Source organism: Microtus pennsylvanicus, chromosome 11 (genome assembly GCF_037038515.1).
Source record: "Microtus pennsylvanicus isolate mMicPen1 chromosome 11, mMicPen1.hap1, whole genome shotgun sequence".
Classification (NCBI taxonomy): Eukaryota; Metazoa; Chordata; class Mammalia; order Rodentia; family Cricetidae; genus Microtus; species Microtus pennsylvanicus.
Genome location: NC_134589.1, coordinates 93,885,233 through 93,910,007, shown reverse-complemented (window position 1 = coordinate 93,910,007; position 24,775 = coordinate 93,885,233). Strand labels below are relative to the sequence as shown.

The window sequence follows — 24,775 nt, the reverse complement described above, 5'->3', positions numbered from 1 at the left end:
GACCCAGACATGGCCCTTGGCAGCAGTCTGGGCCCGGACATCACCCTGGCTCTAGGAGGCAAGCAGCCCACACACATCAGCCCGCTCCTCACTGCCTTAGCTTCTTCAGCTCCACCTCTTTCCACCGCCATGAACCATTCTGCTTCACTTTCTCTCCCATTTCTCCACCGTATATTTGTTCAACATAACGGCACCTATCTCCCAGTACCACGGGCAGGCCTGTGGGTACCTTCAGTCAGCCTGGACTGTAAGGACCCAGGCTGACTTCACAGTTACCCCTTCCCATATTCTTCCTCCTGCCTGGGCTGAGTGACAGCAGGGGGGCCTGTGGATGCCTTCCCCCAGCCCAAACTGACTAGAAAGAATTGTTAACGGCTGATTACCCATTCCTTTTTATTGGTCTGTTTGCTGTCCCAGCTGATTGCCATGATGGTTGACAGAAAAAGATGCCTAATAACATATTCTGCAGCCTCAGAGAACCACATTACTAAAAGAGCAAAGACGAGAGGAGGTGCCCGCCGGTGCCTGGTACAGCCTCGTTTCTCCTGAATATGTAAGTAGTCATTGGCCTGAGCATGCGCAGGAATGGTATCTCCCCCACCGCCACACCCCGAGAAAGCTCCATGGAAATTCCCCTGTACACGAAGTGCAGAAAGACAATCCCACACTCAGAAGTCCCCTGCCACTCACCAGCCACCTCTGTGCAAACATCCATAACAAGGATGCTCACTGTGCTTGACTGGGTGCAGCTGTGAGGGTGGAGCTGAAGCTTCGGGTAGACTGGAGTCTCCAGAATGTTCCTCCAGTTCCTAATGAAGTGCTGGCAGATGTGTGGGGTCTTAAATGACACATATGATGATGAGGGCTCACAGATGGGGAGCTGGAGAGATAGGAGAGGTCAGGAAATTAGTAAGGGCATGGCAGGGATAGTACACGGGGTATATAAGGGTTACAGGGAAATATAAGGATGCAGGAACGGTGAAATGGGGTGGGGAGGACAGATAGGACGACAGGCAGAAGAGAGAATATGGGGAGGGATATCTAACACTGAGACATCTGAAATAGTCAAATGGAAGCCAGCTACTGTGGGAACTTCCTAAAACACACATACACACACACACACGAACACATGCACGCGCACACACACACAAACACACGCATGTACACACACAAACACAAGCATGCACATATGCATGCATGCACGCATGCACACACACACACACACACACACACACACACACACACACACACAACCCTAGAATGGGCCAACAAAGCCCCAACTAGGCACCATAGGCTAACAAACAAAACACCCAGTGCCAGGAATGTGTTACCTCTTTTGAAGTTCTTGACAAGTAATGTACCATAGACCCCAACAACAACAACAACAAACATTATAGGCTATTACCTGTTGTGTGACATTTTATTCTTTTGGCTTTGTTGGGGCGGGTAGCCACTCAGCTCCCAAATAAATCACACATGTGAAGGCTTATTCTTAGGAATGCCTGACCTGAGCTCAGATTGCTTCTCACCTGTTTTTCTTATAGTATCCCGACTACCTTTTCCTCTGGATTTTTTCCTTTTCTTACTTCTGTAATTTTACTTTCACCCTACTCAGTGGCTGGCTGTGTAACTTGCCCCCAGTGTCTTCCTCCCCTTGTTCTCTTGTTCCTCCTCCTTGCTTGCGTCTCCTTCTATTTATACTGTCTGCCTGCCAGCCCTACCTATTCTTGCTCCTGCCTCACTATTGACCATCCAGTAATTTATTAGACCTTCAAGTATTTTAGACAGGGAAAGAATCACAGCCTCACAGAGTTTAACAAATGCAGCATTAATAAAAGTAAGACACCTTAAAATAATGTTCCCCAACAATTGTCAATAATCTGGTTGCCCTCCAGAAGGTAAGACTCCACATGTTTGAGTAATAGAGCAGAGAAATCAATCTGGTACTCACCTGGAAGCTTCATCCCCACTAGTCAGCTCTCACAGTGCTGGAAGGTGTTGTGCATGCTGCCAGAGGAGAAAAGTCATCATAATAGCATCCATCTGTCATCCCTGAAGATGTACACAATAGCAACCCACCTAGCAAGACATGCTCATTGGTGCAATAGTGGCGCAAATGTTGCGGGAGTAACCAACCACTTTCTGGTTTCATATAAGTCCCACTCCACAAGTTGAAACCCATTGTTGGTGCCCATAGCAAGACCAAAACCCTGCAGCTAGACAGGTGTAGTCCTTAGGGGAGCACCTACCCCTCTTACTCTGCTAAATGAGCACAGCATTATACTGACTGATCAGTGCATCTCTCAGCCCTCATCTCAGGAGCTTCCTTTTGCAGTAGATGGTGATTAACACGGAGACTCACAACTCATCATGGTGCAGGGAACAAAGACTCTGGGACACGTGGCCCTAAATGGATCATGTGTACATCACACACCTTCCTCCCAAGGTTCAGGGATCATTGCAAAAGAGAGACTAGAAAGAGTATAGGCGACTAAGGCAGTGAGTGGCCACAAGGAAAACAGCATTTCCCAGACACATATGAACTTACAGCAGTTGAGACAGCATGCATAGTCTGCACAAGCTCAAGTTAGACGAAATCTCAGCATGAAGGGAGGAGGTGGGCGCTCCTCACTAAGGAGCTATTGGCAGTTGATAACTGGGACAAGAGAGAGCCAGTTTTCTTTTAGGGTATGACCCCTGGTGGTTTGGCCATGCTCCAGTGGAAGGTCATATATTCAAGAGCATATGAGCAGCACAAATTAGAGTAGATTGATATTTTTAAAAATAATATACGACATTGGATATATAGGAAAGGAGGTTTGTGGGGACTGAATATAAGAATACATTGTATGAATTTCTCAAAGAACTAATACAAATGAGAAAGAGCAATCACAGGAAAAGAAGGGAACATGATCTGGAGATGGGGTGAAGTGTTAGTCTTGGAGGAGAGAGAAGAGTAAGGGCAGGAAAGAGAGGGGGAGTAGGGAGAAGAGAGGGAGAGGGAAGTGTTCTGAGATGTTTATATGTTAAATAATATCATGCTTGGGATTTTCTCCAATGTCAAGGTCAGGGAGCAAGCAGACAAGGGGAGAGGGGTGGACATGAGGTGGGTTAGACAAGCTGCTCATTGCTGAAGCTGGGTGAAAAGTCACTGCATTTATTCTCTTATCTTCACATTTAGTTAAAGTTGTCTTTATGAAGATCTGGTTTCCTTTATTTTCTCTTTTTTTTCCAAGACAGGATTTCTCTGTAGCTTTGGAGCCTGTCCTGGAACTACCTCTTGTAGACCAGGCTGGCCTCTAACTCACAGAGATCCACCTGCCTCTGCCTCCCACATGCTGGGATTAAAGGAGTGCGCCACCATCACCTGGCCAAGAGCTAGCGTCTTGATGCTGTGGTTTTGTTTTGTGGAGGGAATGTCGTTTTGTTTTTGAGATGGGCTAGCCTGGAACTCACAGGTAGCCAAGGCTAAACTTGAACTCTTGATCCTCCCATCCGCACCTCACCAGTTCTAGTTCTGCATTCTTTCTGGAAAGCTCTTCCCATGTCTGCCTCTTCATTTCCATAGGCTGACGTGCACTTACCACTTAATAAACAGTTGTTGGGGTCCAGTGTGATGGTGCCAACCAAGGCTACATAGTGAGACCTAGTCTCCAATTAATTAACTAAAATTGTTAGTGTATGCTTGTCTTCGGGAGCCTGAGAACTCCCCAAATTCAGGAAAACAAGTGAGAGATCAGGCCTGAGGGAGCCTCAGAGTTGGATCATTCCATGGCTATTTAGTATTCGTTTTCCTGAAGCAGAAATTCTATTCTTGTGAGGATAACCTGTGAGTTCGATTGCAAAATTTCACCGTTAGGATCAGCAAGGTGATGGCTCAGCAGGTAAAAGCATTTGTCACTAACTCTGATGGCCTGGCTTCCAATTCCTAGGACCCATACAGTATCATAGTATAGAGAACCAGTCCTACAAATTATCCTCTGACTACATGTGCACTGTGTCACATGCCACATGCAACTACACATGTATGCGCACACACACACACACACACACACACACACACACACATACAATATAAATTTAAAAGTAAAAATCTCTGGGCATTAGTGGAACACACTTTTATTCCCAGTCGTTGGGCGGCAGAGGGTGGTGGATCTTCGTGAGCTCAAGGCCATCCTGGACTACATAGTGAGTTAATAATGAGCCAGAGCTACAAAGGGAGACCTTGTCTAAATAAATAAATAAACAAACAAATAAATAAATAAATAAATAGTAAAAATAAGTTTGGGAGCTAGAAAGATGGTCCAGTGGTTAAGAGCACTGATTGCTCTTCCAGAAGACCTGGATCCAAGTCCCAGCAACCACACAATGTCTCACAAATGTCGGGAATGCCAGTTCCAAAGGATTCAATGCCCTCTGCTGGCTTCAACCAGTTCTGCACACACATCATACACAGACATCCATGCAGGCAAAACACCCATACATAAAATTAAAATAAATTTCAAAAAACTCAAGTCAAAGTTATGCCCTGAAGGCATGAGCTTGAGATCCATCTACACAGACACCCGGACAGCCTGCTGCCATAGCTGGTCAGAAAAGACACTGCACTGGGACCCAGGACCAGGGTGATGGGATGGGCAGGAGATGCCGTCTAAGGAGTTCTGTTTGGGATGAAGTGCATTCTGCCACTCCGAGCTCAAGCCCCCACGTTTGCCTCACCTGGTGGGAGTAGATTCTGGCTCAACAACAGTCCAGTCACTCCTATGGTTGGGTCCTCCCCTTTTATCCTGTGTTCTAAGAGTACAACAAGGCACCATGCATGTCCCTCCCGTGAGGAGCAGAGGGGTGGAGAAAATGGGACACGAGCTTACCAACCCCAGCACACAGCACACTTCACCCACAGACAGCGCCACATAAAATGGAGGCTAGGATAGCAGGGAAACACAAATCAAAACTGCACTGAGGTTCCGGCTCACTCCAGTCAACATGACTGTTGCACAGAACTGATAAATGCTGGTATGGATGTAGCCTTTATGTAGGGTTTGTGGAATCTTTGTGGAAATCAGTGTGAACGTCCCTGGAGAAACTAAAAATAGAACTCACACATGATCCAGATATACCCCTCCTCAGCACACCACAGAGATACCTGTTCATCCTGGCTGCCACATACACACCTGTCAGCCATACCAGAAACCAGGGCTCGGAAAGTCCTCTGTTTGTTCAGCAAAATATATAACTCTGCTCCAACAGACTCAAGAAATCATCAAAGAATACTACATAAGCTTTAGCACCACTGCAGGCCCCTCCCTACACTGTCTCCCCAGAAAGAACAGAGGTTAATGAGGCTGCTGGTATCTGCTGAATAAGTGTTGCCCGTGCAAGTTCGGGGCCTTGAGGTGGATTCCACAGATGGACCCAATTTGTCCAGGAATGCTAAGAATTGTGTTTGCAGACAAGAAGCAAAAGCTGCAGGCCTGTGCGAGTGGAAAAGCAGGCAGGCTTCCAGTGGACTCTTGTCTTTCCAAAGTGTTACCCCACACTCTGTGTGTGTGTGTGTGTGTGTGTGTGTGTGTGTGTGTGTGTGTGTGTGTGTAGGTAGGTGTCCATGGAAACCAGATAAGGGTGTAAGATTCCTAGAGTTAGGGTTATAGGCAGAAGTGAACTGCCCAATGTGGGTGCTGGGAGCCAAATTCAGATCCTCTGCAAAAGCACCAAGTGCTTTTAATTACTAAGACATCTCTCCAACCCCTACACCCCATATTTTGAATTAGCCCTTTTTAAATTTTTATTTTATTTTATTTTTCGAGACAGAGATTCTCTGTAGCTTTGGAGCCTGTCCTGGAACTAACTCTTGTAGACCAGGCTGGTCTCGAACTCACAGAGATCCGCCTGCCTCTGCCTCCCGAGTGCTGGGATTAAAGGCGTGCGCCACCACCGCCCGGCCTTTTTAAATTTTTAATTAAAAATTTTTTTCATACAATATATTTTGGTCATGTTTTCCCCTCCCCCACCTCCTCCTAGATCCTCTCTGTAATGGTCTGTCCTGTCCCTTTAAGAAACAAGCCCCACCCACTCCCCAACCTTCTATCAAGGCCAGGCAAGCAGACCTTCCTTCAGCTTCCAGGCTTCCAGCCTGGGCTCTCTGCTATCTCCTCTCCTATCCCACCCTCCTCTCTCCCTCCCCCCTCCCCCTTCCCTTTTACCGAATAAACTATATCCAAACTCACTCTACATGGTGTGCCTAACCGTCTCTGTCTCCTACCCAGCACGGCTTCTCATGGAACCTGGCTGTCCCTCGTGGCCCAATCACCCCTCGGGGAACTGCACAGCGTTTTATCTAAACCATTACACTCTCCACCTTCCTACCCACCAAACTTCATTTTCTCTCTCTTTGCATCTATGTGTGTCTGTCTGTCTGTCTGTCTGTCTGTCTGTCTGTCTGTCTGTCTATCTATCTATCTATCTATCTGTCTATCTAACTCTGTCTTTTTCTATCTCAGGTAGTCTTTTAAGCCACTCTTTCACCATGGAACATAAACTCTAAGAAGAAAATGGCTATGTTTGTACCCCGCTTTATTTGCACACCCAGCTATGTTTGGATATAGCTATCATATGTACACAAGTGTTTGTGGAATGAATAAGAAAAAACAGATGCACTGGGGGAGAGGGGGAGTTGAATGACCACAAAGTGTACTAACACCTGTGGATGAAAAGGCCAATACTCTACATGCTGACCTTAAATTTTATTTAAGAAAAGAAGAGGTGGGACTGGAGAGGTAGCTCAGCAATTAGGAACACTTGCTGTTCTTGCAGAGGTCACAGATTTCTTTCCCAGCACCCATGTCAGGAGACTCTGCCTCTAACTGCAACTCCACAAAGTCCCCTCTTGGTCATTGTTCCTGTGTTGTTAGTTCGTCACAACCCTCTGACTCCTGGTTCTTTCCAGTTGCTAGTAGGCTATAGATTTTAGCTCCTCTTGCAAGCAGTCCCTTTCTATTAGAAGAACAAAGCCTTCATTCTCCTCAGCATTATCCCACTCCATCACCACCATCCCTGGGGTTCTTGGCACCATTGCAAGTGCAGATTAGAGAATCACCCCTCACCTTTGGGAATGAATCCCAAAAATCTCCATCATGCAATGTAGCACAATGTCTGACTGCACCAGGCTACCAAGGAACACCAGTCCTTTCTGTATCTTGCTGGACAGTGATAAGCAAACAGTCACTGGCGTCCCTTCTACAGGGTGAGGTTGACAAATGCTGAGGCAACATCGCCCTAGAGGATTTACTTCATGATGGAGAGCATGGCCTCCTTGGTTGGACCAAAAAAAAATCATCCATCATGATCAAGTAGGCTTCATCCCAGAGATGCAGGGCTGGTTCAACATATGAAATCTATCAATGTAATCCATCATATAAATAAACTGAAAGAAAAAAACATATGATCATTTCATTAGATGCTGAAAAAGCATTTGACAAAATTCAACACCCCTTCATGATAAAGGTCTTGGGGAGATTAGGAAAACAAGGGTCATATCTAGATATAATAAAAGCAATATACAGCAAACCAACAGCTAACATCAAATTAAATGGAGAGAAATTCAAAGCAATTCCACTAAAATCAGGAACAAGACAAGGCTGTCCACTCTCTCCATATCTCTTCAACATAGTTCTTGAAGTTGTAACAATAGCAATAAGACAACAAAAGGAGATCAAAGGGATTCATATTGGAAAGGAAGAAGTTAAACTTTCGTTCTTTGCAGATGATATGATAGTGTACATAAGTGACCCAAAAAACTCTACCAGAGATCTCCCACAGCTGAAAAATACCTTCAGTGATGTGGCAGGATATAAGATCAACTCAAAAAGTCAGTATATACACAAAGGATAAGAAAGCTAAGAGGGAAATCAGAGAAACATCACCTTTCACAATCACCACAAATAACATAAAATATCTTGAAGTAACACTAACCAAGGAAGTGAAAGACCAATTTGACAAGAACTTTAAATCTCTGAAGAAAGAAAGCGAAGAAGATACCAGAAAATGAAAAGATCTCCCATGCTCTTGGATAGGAAGGATCAACATAGTAAAAATGGCAATCCTACCAAAAAGCAATCTACAGATTCAATGTAATGCCCATCAAAATCCCAACACAATTCTTCACAGACCTTGAAAGAACAATAATCAACTTCATATGGAAAAACAAAAACCCCAGGATAGCTAAAACAATCCTATACAATAAAGAAACTTCTGGAGGCATTAACATCCCTGACATCAAGCTCTATTACAGAGCTACAGTAATGAAAACAGCTTGGTATTGGCATAAAAACAAAGACATTGACCAATGGAATTAAATTTAAGACCCAGATATTAATCCACACACCTATAAACACCTAATTTTTGACAAAGAAGCTAAAATTATACAATGGAAAAAAGAAAGCATCTTCAACAAATGGTGCTGGCATAACTGGATGTCAACATGTAGAAGAATGAAAATAGATCCACAAAACTCAAGTCCAAATAGATTAAAGACCTCAATATAAATCTGACCACACTGAACCTGATAGAAGAGAAAGTGGGAAATAGCCTTCAATGCATGGGTACAGGAGATCACTTCCTAAATATAACCTCAGTAGTTCAGACACTGAGAGCAACAATAAATAAATAGGGCCTCCTGAAACTGAGAAGCTTCTGTAAAGCAAAGAACACAGTAAATAAGACAAAAAGGCAGCCTACTGAAGGGGGAAAGATCTTCACCAACCCCACATCAGACAAAGGACTGATCTCCAAAATATATAAAGAACTCAACAAACTATAGACATTAAAATTCTAAATAACCCAATTAAAAAATGGGGTTCTGAACTAAACAGAGAATTCTCAACAGAAGAATTTCAAATGGCCAAAAGATACTTAAGGACATGTTCAACTTCCTTAGCTATCAGGGAAATTAAAACAACTCTGAGATACCATCTTACACCTATCAGAATGACTAAGATTAAAAATATTAGCAATAGCTTATGCTGGAGAGGATATAGAGTAAGGGGAACATGATGTGGGAGTGTCATATATCAATCTGTTGATTTCATTGGTTAAGCAATAAAGAAACTGTTTGGCCCTGTGGGTGGAGTAAACAGAACAGAATGCCGGGAGGAAGAGGAAGTGAGGTCAGACTCGACAGCTCTCCTCTCCGCTGGGGAGCAGACACCTCAGAGAGAGATGCCATGCCCAGCTCCCAGGCAGAAGCACGTGATGAAGCTCCGACCCAGGACGGACTTAGGCTAGAATCTTCCCGGTAAGCGCACCTAGGGGCGCTACACAGATGATTAGAAATGGGCTAAATTAATATGTGAGAATTAGCCTAGAAGAGGCTAGATAGAGATGGGTCAAGCAGTGTTTAAAAGAATACAGTGTCCGTGTAATTATTTCGGGGCATAAGCTAGCCGGGCAGGCGGCTTGGGGTGTTGGGGACGTAGCCCTGCCGCTCGCCCATATTACTACAAATGACGCCCAGACGTGTGGCTAACTGAGTCCACAGAAAGCCTGAGAAAGCTTGGAAAAGAATAGAGTAAAGCATGTTTCTTGTGACAATTTCTCTGGTCTACTCTGCTTGCTAGAGGCAAGCAAGCTGCCTCATCTAAGAGAGGCTTCCTGACTCAGCTTTAGCTGCAAAGCCTGCAGCTCATTAAGAGGTCCTGCCACAAAACACTTAAATGGTGTTGACAAAAAGCTGAACGCATGCTTTTCGGTTTTCAGCCGTAGCAGGAAAAAAGCTGCGCCGTTTAAAAATGCCAGCTTTCTGGGCCATCCTGCCAGGGCAAACTCTGACTGTTTGAGGCAGGAGGGCCGGCTACTGAGAGAGGACTTGAGTGTTGTCTGTTGTAGCTCTCTGGCTGGCAGGGACCTTGAAATGCCAGGTGTGGCTATAAACATGGCTGCAGCCTGTATATCCGCCATGAGGCTGGAAAGCTAAGGATCCAGCCGTCAAAGCCACTGCTTTAGTCCTACTGATATTGCTTGGTAAATTAAAGACTCATGTGGTCAGAAAAAGAGTGATATACAGTAAAGAGAGATTCAAAGACAGAGAAAATTTCTGAATGGTTTAAAGTGTGTTAAAAATATATGCAGACTAAAAGTTAAAATTCTTAAAGTAAACCTCTGTGACTTCAAGGTGTGGTAGCACACGCCTTTAATCCTAGTGCCTAGAAGGCAGAGACGAACAGATCTCTGTGAGTTCAAGGTGTAGTAGTGTACGCCTTTAATCCCAATGCCTGGGAGGCAGAGACAGGCGGATCTCCGAGAGTTCAAAGACAGCCTGGTCTACAGATATATGCTCAAAAAGCAAAAAGTTAACGTAGGAATGTCACAGCTTAGACTCTTAAGCGCCTAGTGATTTAAAGGCGCAAATCAAAAGTGCTCCTGGATAGTAAAAAATTGCAGATTCACAATGGGACAGATTCAGACCGCTAAACGAGTCACACTGTTGGATGAATGTACGTTGGCTTGGGAGAGAGAAGAAAAAGAATATAGAGAATAAAGTTAATGGTTTAAAAAGAAAAAAGTAAAGTCTTTAAAGAGACAGAGTACAGATAGTTATAGATATAAATAAAAATAAGCCGCGTAAAGATGAAAAATTCACAGAGAGTCTGGATTCTTTGTATTATTGTGTTTTCTTTAAAATTTTTGACTGTGAAGGAGCTAAGTACAGAGAGACATTTCATTATATGGGCTGCCCAGTGGAACCAGAACGGATATCATGAGGGTATGATTTCAGAATTTGGATCTAAGGATATGATACTTTGGAAAAGAGATTCTTTTGTTTTCACAGAGGATGAGACTCTATGGATTTCTTCAATTCCAATTTGGTATGATGGACCACGTCCTCCTGAAGGGTTTCTGTGAACATCTTCAGAAAATTGCTTCGCTCAACTGCCAACTGAGATGACCCTGGCACACAGGTTATACCATGAAAGACCTAATTAACGACGCCCCCATTCAGCAGGAAGCAGTTTGGAGAGAAAAAACTGCGCCCATGTTCCCAAATATGGTTTATAAATGTTCTTTTACATTTAAAGGGGGATATGATATAGACATGAATAATTTGCATTAGTATAGATTTTGCTTTATTGATAGAGATTTACGGTCAATTTTGTTATATGTATAAATGTTTCTGATGTAACTTTTACTTGATAACTGTTTTGTTATATGTAATTTTGCTATGTTAAAGTTAAAGCCTTCCTTTTTTTGTTTAAACAGAAAAAGGGGAAGTGATGTGGGAGTGTCATATATCAATCTGTTGATTTCATTGGTTAAGCAATAAAGAAACTGTTTGGCCCTGTGGGTGGAGTAAACAGAACAGAATGCCGGGAGGAAGAGGAAGTGAGGTCAGACTCGACAGCTCTCCTCTCCGCTGGGGAGCAGACACCTCAGAGAGAGATGCCATGCCCAGCTCCCAGGCAGAAGCACGTGATGAAGCTCCGACCCAGGACGGACTTAGGCTAGAATCTTCCCGGTAAGCGCACCTAGGGGCGCTACACAGATGATTAGAAATGGGCTAAATTAATATGTGAGAATTAGCCTAGAAGAGGCTAGATAGAGATGGGTCAAGCAGTGTTTAAAAGAATACAGTGTCCGTGTAATTATTTCGGGGCATAAGCTAGCCGGGCAGGCGGCTTGGGATGTTGGGGACGCAGCCCTGCCGCTCGCCCATATTACTACAGGAACACTCATCCATTGCCAGTGGGTATGCAAACTTGTGCAACCACTTTGGAAATCAGTATGACAAGTTTCTCAGAAAATTGGGAATCAACCTACCTCAGGATCCAGCAATATTACTCTTGGGAATATACCCAAAAGATGCTCAATCATACTACAAAAGCATTTGTTCAACTATGTTCATAGCAACATTGTTTGTAATAACCAGGACCTGGAAATAACCTAGATGCCCCACAACTGAAGAATGGATAAAGAAAAGTGTGGCACATTTACACATTAGAGTACTACTCAGTGGTAAAAAAAAAAAATGACATCTTGAATTTTGCATGCAAATGGATGAAATTAGAAAACACTATCCTGAATGAGGTAACCCAGACCCCAAAAAATGAATATGGTATGTACTCACTCATAAGAGGATACTAGCCATAAACAAAGGACACTGAGCCTATAGTTCATGATCCTAGAGAAGCTAAGTAATAATAAGGTGAACCCAAAGAAAAACATATATAGACCCACCTGGAAATTGGAAACAAGATTACCTGACAAAATTGGAAGCATGGGGATGGCGGATAGAAGGAAGGGGAGAAGGGAAAGGTTGAGGAGAATTTGAGGGAACAGGATAGTCAAGATGTGGGGGCTGGAGAGATGACTCAGTGGTTAAGAGCACTGCCTGCTCTTCCAAAGGTCCTGAGTTCAATTCCCGGCAACCACATGGTGGCTCACAACCATCTGTAATGAGGTCTAGTGCCCTCTTCTGGCTTGGAGACATACACACAGGATAGTCAAGATGGAAGAAGGACAGATATGAGAGTAAGAAAAGAGGATTAGCAAGAAACCTGGCTCTAGAAAAACTCCCAGGAATCCACAAGGATGACCCCAGCTAAGACCCTAAGCAATGGAGGGAGAGGGTGCCTGAACTGGCCTTGTCCTGTAATGAGACTGATGATTATCTTAAATATCACCATAGAACCTTCATTAAACAACAGATGGAAACAGAGGCAGACACCCACATAGGGGCACTGGACTGAGCTCCCAAGGTCCACTTGAAGAGTGGAAGGAGTGAGAGCGTGAGAAAGGAGGTCAAGGCCGTGAGGGGTTTATCCACTGAGACAGTTTGCCTGAGCTAATGGGTGCTCACCAACTCCAACTGGACTGGGAGTGAATGAGCATGGGATCAAACTAGTCCCTCTGAATGTGGTTGACAGTTGGGGCAGACTGAGGGGCCATTGACGGTGGCACTGGGATTTGTCTCTACTGCATGTACTGGCTTTTTGGGATCCTATTCTCTTTGGATATATACCTTGCTCAGCCTAGATGTAATAGGGAGGGCCGTGGACTTTCCACAGGGCAGGGTTCCTTGCCTTCTCTTAGGATTGGAGGGGGTGAAGTGGAAGGGTGTGTGGAGGGAGTGGGAGGAGGGAAGGGAGTGGGAATTTGTATTGATATTTTTTAAAGTAATAAAAAAAGAAAAAAACTGAAATTAAATAGGCTGGAGAGGTAGCTCATCATTTTAGAGAATATACTGTTATTGCTACAGACCAGAGGCCAATCCCCAACACCCACATCAGGCAGCTAACAACAGTCTATAACTGTTATTCTTTTTTAAAGATATAATGGGGGAAGAGGGAAGGCCAGTCCCATGAGGGGCAGTGATCCCACGAGGGGGAGTGGTGCTATGAGGAGAGGCAGCAGGTGACCTGAGTCCTCAGTAGGTCCCCCAGGCCTGGGAGAGTCCCCTGAGGCTTTGGTGGGTCACCTAGACTGATAGGAGACCAACCTCAGCCAGTGAGAGACTGACAGATACATCATGCAGGGAGAGAGAGAGTTTGAATATAGAGTTTATTTAGTGAGTTATGGAGGGGAAAGGGTAAGGAGGGAGGGGAGAAGGGGAAAGAAGAGAGGCACAGAGAGAGGGAGAGAGGGGGAGAAGAGAGAGAACAGAAGTTACTTCTTCAGGAAAGAGATAGAGATAGAGTGCAGGCTGAAGGAGGCAGGATTTCTGCTTCCCTCAGTGGAAGGGGAGGGGTTGGGAGAGGGAGGGGCTTGTCTCTTAAAGGGACAGGCTACCCAGGTGATAGACCAGGCCAACAGATCATAACAATAACTCCAGATGCCATGGCTTCTGTGGAAACCTGCATGTACATACCCACACAAACATACACTATGATGCCTATTCTTGGTTGTTAACTTGGCTATATATGTAATGAACTACAATCCAGAAATGGAGGGCACACCTGTGAGAGAATTTTTGCTTGGTTTGAAGTGGGTGAATCCATTTTTAGTCCAGACCTTTGAGGTAGGAAGATACATGCCTTTAATTTGGATCTTGAGTGGGGATACACAATTTTAACCTGGGCCATACCTTCTACTGAAAATCTATATAAGAATACAGAAGGAGGAAGGTCCTGCTTATTGCCTGCTTGCCCTCACCTTGATAGCACATCCATGCCTTCACTGGCACTGGAAACTACTTCTTTAGGATTCCAGCATATACTGAAGACCAGCTGAGACATCCAGTCTTGTGAACTGAGAAACTACCAGATTGTTGGACTTTATGTTCACAGACAGTCATTATTAAGCTGCAGCCTGTAAGTCAGTCCAATAAATCCCATAGACAGACAGGCAGACAGATACATAGATAAATGGAGGGAGAGAGATTCATTCTACACACACACACACACACACACACACACACACACAGTTAATTAAAAATAACAAAAATAAATGTCTTAAAAATAAAATAAGAACTCAGATTATTTCTCTGGAGTATTTGTTGAAAACAGTACTTTGAAGTATTTTGGCTCTTGAACAGAGCAGTTACATATAGTGTGTGTACATCCACCAAGGAGCTAGACTGAGTCATAGAGTTCCTAAATCCCCAGGAGATAAAATAAGAAAAAGTACAGTTGAGCCAGCAAGAAGGTTCAGTGAGTAAGAACGCTTACCCTGAAAGCCTGATAACTTGAGTTTGGTCACAGGAACCCATGATGGGTGGAAGGAAAGAACAGACTCCTGAAGGTCTGATGCACAGAGAAGGGGGAAGGGGAGGGGGGAAAGGAAAGGGAGGGAGGGGAGAGAGGAGAGGAGAGGTTATAAAATAAATTATAAGCCTAGAAAGATAGCTCAATAGTAAGGGTGTTTGCCACCAAGCCTGACAACATGAGTTAAATCCTAGGATTCTCATTGTAATGGTCTGCTCTGTTCCTTTAAGAGGCAAGCCATGCCCACTGATCTTCAGCTTCCAGCCTGAGTCCCTTCTTTTCTGTCTCTCTCTTGAAGAGGCAGCTTCTGTTTCTCCCTTCTCCCCACTTCCCCCTCCCCCATTTCTCTCTCTCTCTCTCTCTCTCTCTCTCTCTCTCTCTCTCTCTCTCTCTTTCTCCCTCTCTCTGCTCTTCTCTCCTTTTCCATTTCCCCTCCATAACTCACTAAATAAATATTCAACCTCACTCTGCATGGTGTGCCTATCCATGTCTCTATCTCTCACCCACTGGGGCTGCGGCTCCCTGCCTGGAACTCACTGTTCCTCGTGGCCCACTGCAGCAACTTTGGGAACTGCGCTCTCTCTGACTGAGACTGGCTGCTCTCGGGACCCGCTGCCCACTGCCTGACACCACTTCAGGGAACTACGGTGTGGTCTTGGGACCCACTGCCTGCTGCCTGGGGATCCACAGCATTTTACTTTTTACCATGATACTCATATAATGGAAGGAGAAAAGCAATTCGATACATACATTGTGTACACATACACACAAGTAAGTAAACATAGTTGAAAAAGATTATTAAAAATAAGCTCCAGGATCCCCGGCAGCAACAGGCAGCAGAAATGCTGCATGTCCCCAAGCGGTGGTAGTGAGCCATGTGGCAGCAGGTGGCAGGCCCTGAGAGCAGCCAATCCCAGGCAGGGAGACATGCGGCAGCAGGCAAGAGACAGAGACATGGATAGGCATGCCATGCAGAGTGAGGTTAGATATTTATTTAGTGGTTATGGAAGGGAGGAGAGAAGAGCAGAAAGAGAGAGGGGGGAGAGAAGGGAGAAACAGACACTGCCTCTCTGAGAGGGAGACAGAAAAGAGAGAGAACTCAGGCTAGAAGCTGAAGATCAGCCTATCTCAGCAGATGGGGAGGGAGTGGGCATGGCTTGTCTCTTAAAGAGTCAGAACAATCATTACATTCCTATCTCTTTTTTATGATAAAAAGGCAGAAGGTTAGGCACCACAGATTAAAGGAACCAGGGTGTCAGATTCTCAAGACCTTTTCCTGCTTATTTGTGTCTTTGAGGGAAACCTGAGAAAGCTGGATGCTGGTCAAATACTGGCATAGCTGGTCTCTTTGCTCCTCTCTGGTGTTTGTGGTATGGAAATGTCTGGTGTCTCTTACACCTGTTTAAGGTATTGACAAAACAGAGGACAAAGCTAAGGAAAAAAAATTTAGGAGCAGGGAATTGAGGGGGATATATCTGACCTATTTAGGGTGGATCCTTTAATTTGGCTCCCTGGAAATTACAAGAATTCTTTGGGTTTGTGAAAACAGAAGTTTTAGACATATGCATTGCATAAACAGTAGCATATTTGTGTCAGAATGACTGTGACAGATATTTTTGCACAATGAAAAGTATTTTTAAGACTATGGAAAGCAGCATGAGAGAGAGGTTTGATAATTTGTATTTGTCCTCACACCTTTATAACTTGTAGGTCTTGTATTTGTATTGAAAGACCCCCGGAGTTGGGAGACTCTCACTCAAGTCTCGGGATAACACGACCCCCCAAGAACTCATGAGAGACTGTCCTTGCTGTAATCACACGAGGTTTATTGACAGGAACCAACGTGCTGGGGCCGAAACTCATATCCCATGCAGGGGTAGAGGAGTTCGACCCTGAGTAGCTGGGAGAAGGGGTATTTAAGAGAAGAAACCATAACCCAAAGGGGATAGGGAGGGCGCCATTGGAAGATTCCAAAAATACCAGTGATAATCACAAGGGGATAACTCCCCGTTTCTCAAGATTATAATCTAACTTTGTGGTCAGCCAGTTCCTGGAACAAAGTCACTGAACCAGCTAACCTAGATTTTTGGCTCTACTCTTCCTGCTAGCGGGGTCTGGATTTATCCTGGTCTTTCAGTATTTTACTGAAATTTGTTTGGTGAGATTGTCCCTTTTTTTTTAATTTCCGCCTCCTCCCTGCCTCCCATTTCCCTCCCCCTCCCCCCCACTCCCCTCCTCTTCCCTCTCCAGTCCAAACAGCAGTCAGGGTTCCCTGCCCTGTGGGAAGTCCAAGGTCCTCCCCCCTCCATCCAGGTCTAGGAAGATGCACATCCAAACAGACTAGGCTCCCACAAAGCCAGTACATGCAGTAGGATCAAAACCCAGTGCCATTGTCCTTGGCCCTCATTGTCCGCCACGTTCAGAGAGTCTGGTTTGATCCCATGCTTTTTCAGTCCCAGTCCAGCTGGCCTTGGTGAGCTCCCATTAGATCAGCCCCACCATCTCAGTGGGTAGGTGCACCCCTCGCGGTCCTGACTTCCTTGCTCATGTTCTCCCTCCTTCTGCTCCTCATTTGGACCTTGGGAGCTCAGTCTCATGCTCCAATGTGGGTCTCTGTCTCTACCTCCATCCATCGCCAGAGGAAGGTTCTATGGTGATATGTATGATATTCATCAGTATGGCTATAGGATAGGGCCATTTCAGGCCCCCTCTCCTCAGCTGCCCAAGGAACTAGCTGGGGACATCTCCATGGACACTTGGGAACCCCTCTAGAGTCAAGTCTCTTGCCAACCCTAAAATGGCTCCCTTAATTAAGATATGTACTTCCCTGCTCCCATATCCACCCTTCCTCCATCCCAACCATCCCATTCCCCCAAGCTCTCCCTATCCTCCCCTTCTCACTTTTCTCTCCCCCTCTCCCCTTATCCCCATCCCACCCCCATCCCCAACTTCCCAATTTTTGCCTGGCAATCTTATCTACTTCCAATATCCAGGATAACTATATGCTTTTCTTTGGGTTCACCTTCTTATTTAGCTTCTCTAGGATCACGAATTATTGTCCTTTTAAACTGACAAAACCTCTCAGCTGTCAAGCTGCATCAGAAATCTTTGAGAAGGATAAAATTTTACTTGAGTTATTGATTTAAAAAAATGACAGAGAACTTACTTGGTTGGCACCCAGAGCTACCCTCAGGGTCCTTCATGGTCACTGAAGGTTATATTTGTCTTCTACTGTTTAGCACAGGGCCTTCCAGGCTCCAGAAGATCCTGTGGGCTAAGAAATCCATAGGAAGACAAGCCTAGCTTGACCTGAGCAGCTAGGCTGTCGATTCCAGCTATTCTGTCCATGTCTGGAGATCTTCAGTGTAGATGGAAGGCAGTTTCGCCCAGTGGTCAGCGCTTAGCTGTTGAAGCAAATTGCCGATAGGCATTGTTCTGTGCCCATTTGTCTTCTGTCTTCTTTGGAGGAAGTAGAGTGCTGCTGCTAGGAGCCAACCTGTCTCTTTTTGTTATGCAAATTTTTTTAATAATTAAATATTTAAATGCCATATTCCCCAGATCTCTGAGCAGTTGAGGGCTGTTTTTTGGGTATAACTGAAATGGATTTGCTGTGAGTCCCCGGCTGCTTGTTGTGGGGTTGAGACCATTCGGCAGGTCCCCAAATGAAGGTGGCTGGTCTCCAGCCATGTGGTGTGGGAAGGCGGCGGGTGGGAGGCATAGAGATAGGCATACCATACAAAATGAAATTGGACATTTATTAGGTGGGTTATGGAGGGGAAGGGAAAAGGGGAGGAAAGGAGAGGAGAGGAGAGAGACAGAGAAGTGGGGAGAGGCAAAAGCTGCCTCTTCAAGAGAGGGACCGGAAGAGAGAGAGTGGGGCTGAGGCTGCAAGCAGGAAGGGAGTAGACATGGCTTGTCTCTTAAAGAGACAGAGCATTACAGTAGAGAACATCTTAATATATTTTAAATGAGGGTTGGATTAAATATAAAGTATTTTTGTAAGAGACTTAAAAGTACATCCCAGTTTAAAACATGAGACTTGTTGTTTTTGTAGTCTGAAATGAGATGCAATAAACAGACAATTATAACATTTAACAGTAAACATGGGTGCATGTTAAGTTACATGTATGAACATACACACAGAGTGAACAGGAATTAGGCAAAGTGGATGTTCTTTGTGGGCCCTACCAAAGGCATGCCACTGCACAAAACATACATGCGACAGAGTCAGCAAGAGGAATTTAGGAAAAAACATGAGTAAACTGGGGGACAAGGCAGGGTAGACTTCAGTAAAGATGGGAGAACTTGGTCACCCGACCTGGCTCTCAATTAAGATGGCAGTAAGGCCACCCATGTTACAGAGTTAACACTGGGAAACCAGGCAGGAAATACCTCAGTAAAGATGGCAGAACTTGGCCACCTGACCTGGCTCTTAGCCAAAATAGTGGCAAAGTCACCTGATCCCAGTCAAAATGGCAGCAGTCACATGTTGTATGGAAAAGCCACAATTTTTGAGCTGCAGGGATTTTAAGCTTAATAAAAGAGACCTAGAGGTGTGGCTGAGCTGTCATGCCATAAGCCACAGAAGGGAACAAAAGGCTGGAATTGAAAAAAGAGAGAGACAGACAGACAGAAAGACAGAACAATCATTACAATAGTTGTTTTAATTTTATAAATGATAAACAAGCTCCCAAAGGAAAATACTAAAAGTTGATACTAATTGTGAGATTAAAAAAAAAACAAAGTGGTTTGCATTTTCTGGTACTGATAATTCTCACCAACAAGAAAATCTAGATGTCAGAAGTACCATGTAACAGATGTGGCCCGGTGTGGTGTGAAGGACACTTGCTGTGAGCAGGAGCTGTGTACAGTCACTACTTGGACAGCCCTTCTTCCTCTGGGCTTATCACCACGCAAGAATTTAACAAGGGTGAGAACAGTGTTCAATGTTGGCAGAGATCTGCTTAGTAAAATGCAGCTATTTATCACCTAAGGTGATTTTCTTATTTTGAATCAGGATTTGGCTTTGTAGCCCAGGCTAGCCTGGAACTTTCAATCCTCCTTAGTCTCCTGAGTGCTGGTATTACAGACCTGGGCTACCCCACTAAGGAGACACACACAGGTGTGAGCCTATTTCACCTTGTTTGAAGGTCAGAGAGTTTGAGATTAGTTTTGCTCTCTCCAAGTTGTTAGAAATAGGTGTGGTTACAAAACAAAATATCCTGAGGGTGTGGTTGCTAGGTGTTTTGGACTTTAAGAGGGCCCATAGAGGCTCCACCCTGACCAAAGGTCAGAGAATTCAAGTGTACACTTCTTTCTTTTGAATCGCAGATTTTACTTAGGGAGTGGCTGCCTACAGGATACTTGGTCTAGGGTGGGTTCACCACCCCAAACATCAAACACTTTACTTTGAAATTAATAGCTTGATGTCTGAGTGTTGGAGCAAGAAACTCTTCTGGTTGTCTTCTGTATCACATTAAAGCAGTCTTTCGCCTTCTCCCTCCCCCATCCTTTTGTATTGGGGTATAAAAGTGTATAAGTGTAAAAAATAAATAAATAAACGCGGGCAAACTGAGAACTCAAAATTCAGCACCCAGGATTGAATGAGTTGCCCTCCGGGTACTATCCCACTCCTCTGCGTTTCTTTCTTATCTCTGTTCTCCCTACCTAACACTTCTAATCCTCGTGTTCCTACTCTGGTTCATAGGAACCCACTGCAGATAGGGTCGTGGCAAGATAACCCCCAAAAGGTGGCTCGCGACAAATGGTAGCCCAGCGTGGTGCCCCCAACACCCCACTGACTTTGACTGTAGAAATATGACTCAATCTTTGATAAGCAGAACGTCCCAGAAGTTGATTTTTTTTTCCAGAAAATTGGCTTTTAGCAAATGAGTCCTTATGCAGAATGGTCATTAGGCAAATTCATCATTTAGCCAAGAGGTCATTTAGTGAATCGGCTTTCAATGACTTGCCCTCTGAAAGTTTGCTACAGTGAGCATTTTCTTGTGCTAAATGTCCATTTGATTTCCATAATTAATATTCACTGGAGCATGGATGGGAAGCATCTCAGGGACCCAGGAGCATCCAGGACAGACTTGTAATGATCAGATTACTAAAAATGGTCTTATTAAGGAAAAAAAACAGGCCCAGCACCACTTTGAAGTCCTTGATTCTTTATCAAAGCCCCTTGGGTGTTTTTGGTGGGTTTTTTGTTTTTTGCAAAGGACTCCCCAAAGTAATGTGACCAGTTCTGTTCATTTCTAGGGCTTCAGTAGCCAAGTAACACACTGGGTGGCTTAAAGCAAGAGATGTCCAGTGTCTTACAAACCTGGAAGGTGCGAGTCCAAAACAAAGGTTCTGGCACTGTTAGGCTCCCTCCGTCTTTGCTTCTTCTAGCCTTTGATGCTACAGCAGTCCTCGGTAGTACTTGGCTTATAGCTGCATCACTCTGAGCTCTAAAGCAATGTGGCCATTTTCTTCTGTGCCTTTGATTTTATGTGGCATTTTCCTCTCCTATAAGGAAAGTCGCTGGTACCCAGGATCTCCTCTAGCATGTTTTCCTGTTAACTTGATTATATCTGCAGCCACTCTACTTCCAAAAAAAAATATTCACACTCCTAGGAACCAAGGGTTAGGAATTACAGCCTACCTTTGCAGAGGATACAATTCAATCCTTAATACTGGCTCCATTGCAAACCAAAACATTATATAATTGGAGCTGACACTGTAGCTCAGCTGGTAGAGTGCTTATCAACCTTGCCTAAAGCCTTGGGTTCAGCGTCCCCCACGGTTTAAAAACGGGTGTGTTGGTCCACAACTGTAATCCAGAGGTAGAGACAGAAGGATAAGGAGCTCAAGGTCACCTCAGCTACGTGGCAAAGTTAGAGGCCAGCTTGGAGTGCACGAGACCCTGTCTAAAATACAAACAAAACCATCATATAATCCTTGTGTTTCTCTTTGCGAGTCCCGGGACTGAGATCATTACACCAAGCTTCCTATGTGGATTACACCTGACCCTGCAGAGACTTTACTGCAGCGCCTGTCTCCAAAGCTGCGGGGCTTCTTGGATGCTGGAAACAGCCCGAGGAAGGTTGAAACTTTATTTAACCTTAAATCCTATTATAGAGTCTGCATTTGGTGCAATTTATATTTGAACTATAAAATTCTTCTATAAGTTGAAACATGACCTATAAAAGGTCGCTGCACCCTGAAGCAACATTCTAGAAAGAAATCAATTGGTCCTTTTTCTTACAGAAGCCATTAGCCAGAGAAGAGATAAAGGAAAAACTTCCTCATGCTGATTGAACTCCAAACCCAAAGCATAATTTCCAAAAGGCAATGGCTTCATACAGCTAAAATGCATTAGGCTATTATTAGATAATAGAGAGCCTTTGATATAACTCGTGCACCTACTGCCTCCTACAATGAAGGGGCAGGAGCACTCAGATGTGCACCCAGGCCTTGCTCCAGACATCAACATCTGGAATCAGCACTCTGCCTTCCATCACCCCTGGGAGGTCCCTGGGTCCTCAAAAGTCCTTCAGTGAGCTGAATAATAGTTCAGTTGGTAAAGGGCTTGCCTTACAAGCACGAGGATTGGAATTGATCTCCCAGATTCATCTGCACTTGTAGAACCAGTGCTAAGTTTCGGGAACAGATAGATCCCTGGGGCTCATTGGCCAGCTAGTAGTAGACTCCAGGCCAATGAAAAGCCCTGCCTCAAAAAAAAAAAAAAAAAACAAGATGAACAGGAACAACAGTGGAGGCACACGTGTGTACACACACACACAAGATCCTCAGTGCCTTGTCCCCCTTCATTCAGATCTAATTAAGATGCACAGCTTTTGTCACACTCAGTGTGCAATAACTCTGAGTCTTTTCTCAATCTGCTCTTGTCTGTGGTATCAGGAAGGCTAGACCAGCCAAGACTTCCTAATACCTTAGGAACACGTCATGCAGTATTATCATGAGGACAGCTATCGCTCCTTTGTTCTGTAGCAAAAGTGATTAATAAGAATGATGTGCATTTCTCTGCCTCCCATGTTTTGCATCACCAACTGCAGGCAGAGAGCTGATCAAAACGGCACAGGTAAGCCAGTGTCCCTGAGGCCACCTCCAAAGTCAGCCTTCCTCAGTCAGCCAGACCCATCCTACTTGTGAGGCCTCAGAATGTCAGGTGACTGCAGTCAGGATTATGCAATGTAAGAAACACAGTAACAGTCCAGCATGGTGGCACATGCCTATAATCCTGGGCAGTTTGGAGGCTGAGGCAGGAGTATCATTGCAAGTTCAAGGCCAAAATGGGCTACAAAGAGAATACCAACCTAGCCAAGTCCACACAGCAAGACTGTAAAACAAACAAATAAGGCTAGTTAGATAACTCAGCTAGATAGTTAGATAACAAGTTAGATAACTTGCCTAATGTCTTGAGTTCAGTCTGCGTAGGAGAAGAACCAACTCCTGCAAGCTGTCCTTACATATGGTGAATCACACACACACACACACACACACACACACACACAAGCACACACATACAAGTGATAAACATAAAAAAATGAAAAGACAAAATCCCACAGAAACAACTACAGTTCACTACGTTTAAGTCAACCCAGCTCAGGGAATAAAAAGACCAAGCCCTTCTTTAAAGGTTGTGCTGGCCTGGCTCCTTGGAGGGTCACAGACCTGACTGCAATCAATTCCCCTCTGTTGTTCCCCTAAGGGGTTTCTCATCTGAAAGAAGTAATGGGACTTAATATGTCCCCCTCATCTACCTTCTGCAAGCATATTGAACAGGCTGGCTCAGAAAGCTTCCAAATGGAATTTTTTTAAACATTTGCTAAAGTGAACTGCTCTGCCTTGAACGACAATGCAGAATCAGGGGGCAGCAGGGGTGGCTTGCCAGCGTCCTGCCTTTCAACTCTAGTAAGACACGTTAACTTTGAAAACTCGGCCACCCGCGGCAGCTAGCTCCCACTCTTCGTTGGGATTCTCTTTCCTTGCTAGATCAAACGAAACACCTGCTGGATGCCTCTGCGATTCTGTGCACTCATCTTCAGCGCAGATCTTGCTACTGTTTTATGTTCCCGCTTGAGGCCCCAGGCCCTGGAAGGCAGAAACCAAATAGGCTTTATCCCACTGCTGCAGCCCCTGGCCTTACCAATCATACTGGAGATGCTTAGTAAGAATTAGGTGATGTTAGGATACAGGCACAAAAACTGGAGAGTAGACTGAGGTTGCCCTTCCTGGCGGGTCCCAGAGGGCGGTGCTGATGGGGAGGGTGTTGATAAGGCCGCCCACACCGACTGCACCTGCCGGTGGACCAAGACCAGTGTGCAGGAATCAGGAGACTTGTGCTGGCTTGGGTGGGCACGAACCCCGCCCCGCCTCCGGGATCAAAACCCGGGAGTGAGACCGGCCCAGAGAGGAGCAAGCAAGGCCGCGCACCACTCAGCCACGCACTAGACCATAACCCCGCTTACAGGATGGCCGGGAGCTCAGCAGAAGAATCCCAACAGGCCAGGAGCACTTCCAAGATCCGTCTCCGCAACTAGGCGAGCACTTCAGCCCCGCCTTCGGCCGGTCCGAGCCTGTACCCTAATCTGTCAAAGGACCGCTCCCTAAGCTCCGCCCCACCTCAGTCTCGGACCCGCCCCATACCCACCGTGGGCCCGGCTTCCAGCCTCTAGACTCCGCCCCAGTTCTGGTCAAGGACCGCCCCTAAGCTCCGCCCCACTTCAGTCTCGGACCCGCCCCATGCCCACCTTGGGCCCGCCTTTCAACCTCTAGTAGCCTCAATTCCGATCAAGGACCGCCCCTAAGCTCCGCCCCACCCCATACCCACCTTGGGCCCGCCTTCCAACCTCTAGACTCCGCCCCAGCCTTGGTCAAGGACCACCTTCTAAGCCCCACCCCAGGCCAGTGTAGGCCCCGCCTTCAGATTGCCCGCTCCAGCTCCACGAACCTGTTTGAAACGCGCCCCACCATCCGCGTTAACCTTTTCCTAAGTTTCGCCTCTCAAGACACAGCAGCGCAAGAACCCTGCAGTTTACACCCGCCTTTGTCCCGCCCCACCATACTCCCCG

General features: G+C 45.3%; 1 long non-coding RNA gene across 1 annotated transcript; it reads right to left on the bottom strand.

Annotated features, from left to right (window-relative positions):
• Nucleotides 1-761: 761 nt before the first annotated feature.
• LOC142859541 (uncharacterized) lies at nucleotides 762-24,744 on the bottom strand. The gene is made up of 3 exons (XR_012912214.1): nucleotides 24,655-24,744; nucleotides 1,952-2,007; nucleotides 762-880 (listed from the first exon to the last, which is right to left on the bottom strand). It is a non-coding gene; the product is annotated as an uncharacterized LOC142859541 (long non-coding RNA).
• Nucleotides 24,745-24,775: the final 31 nt, after the last annotated feature.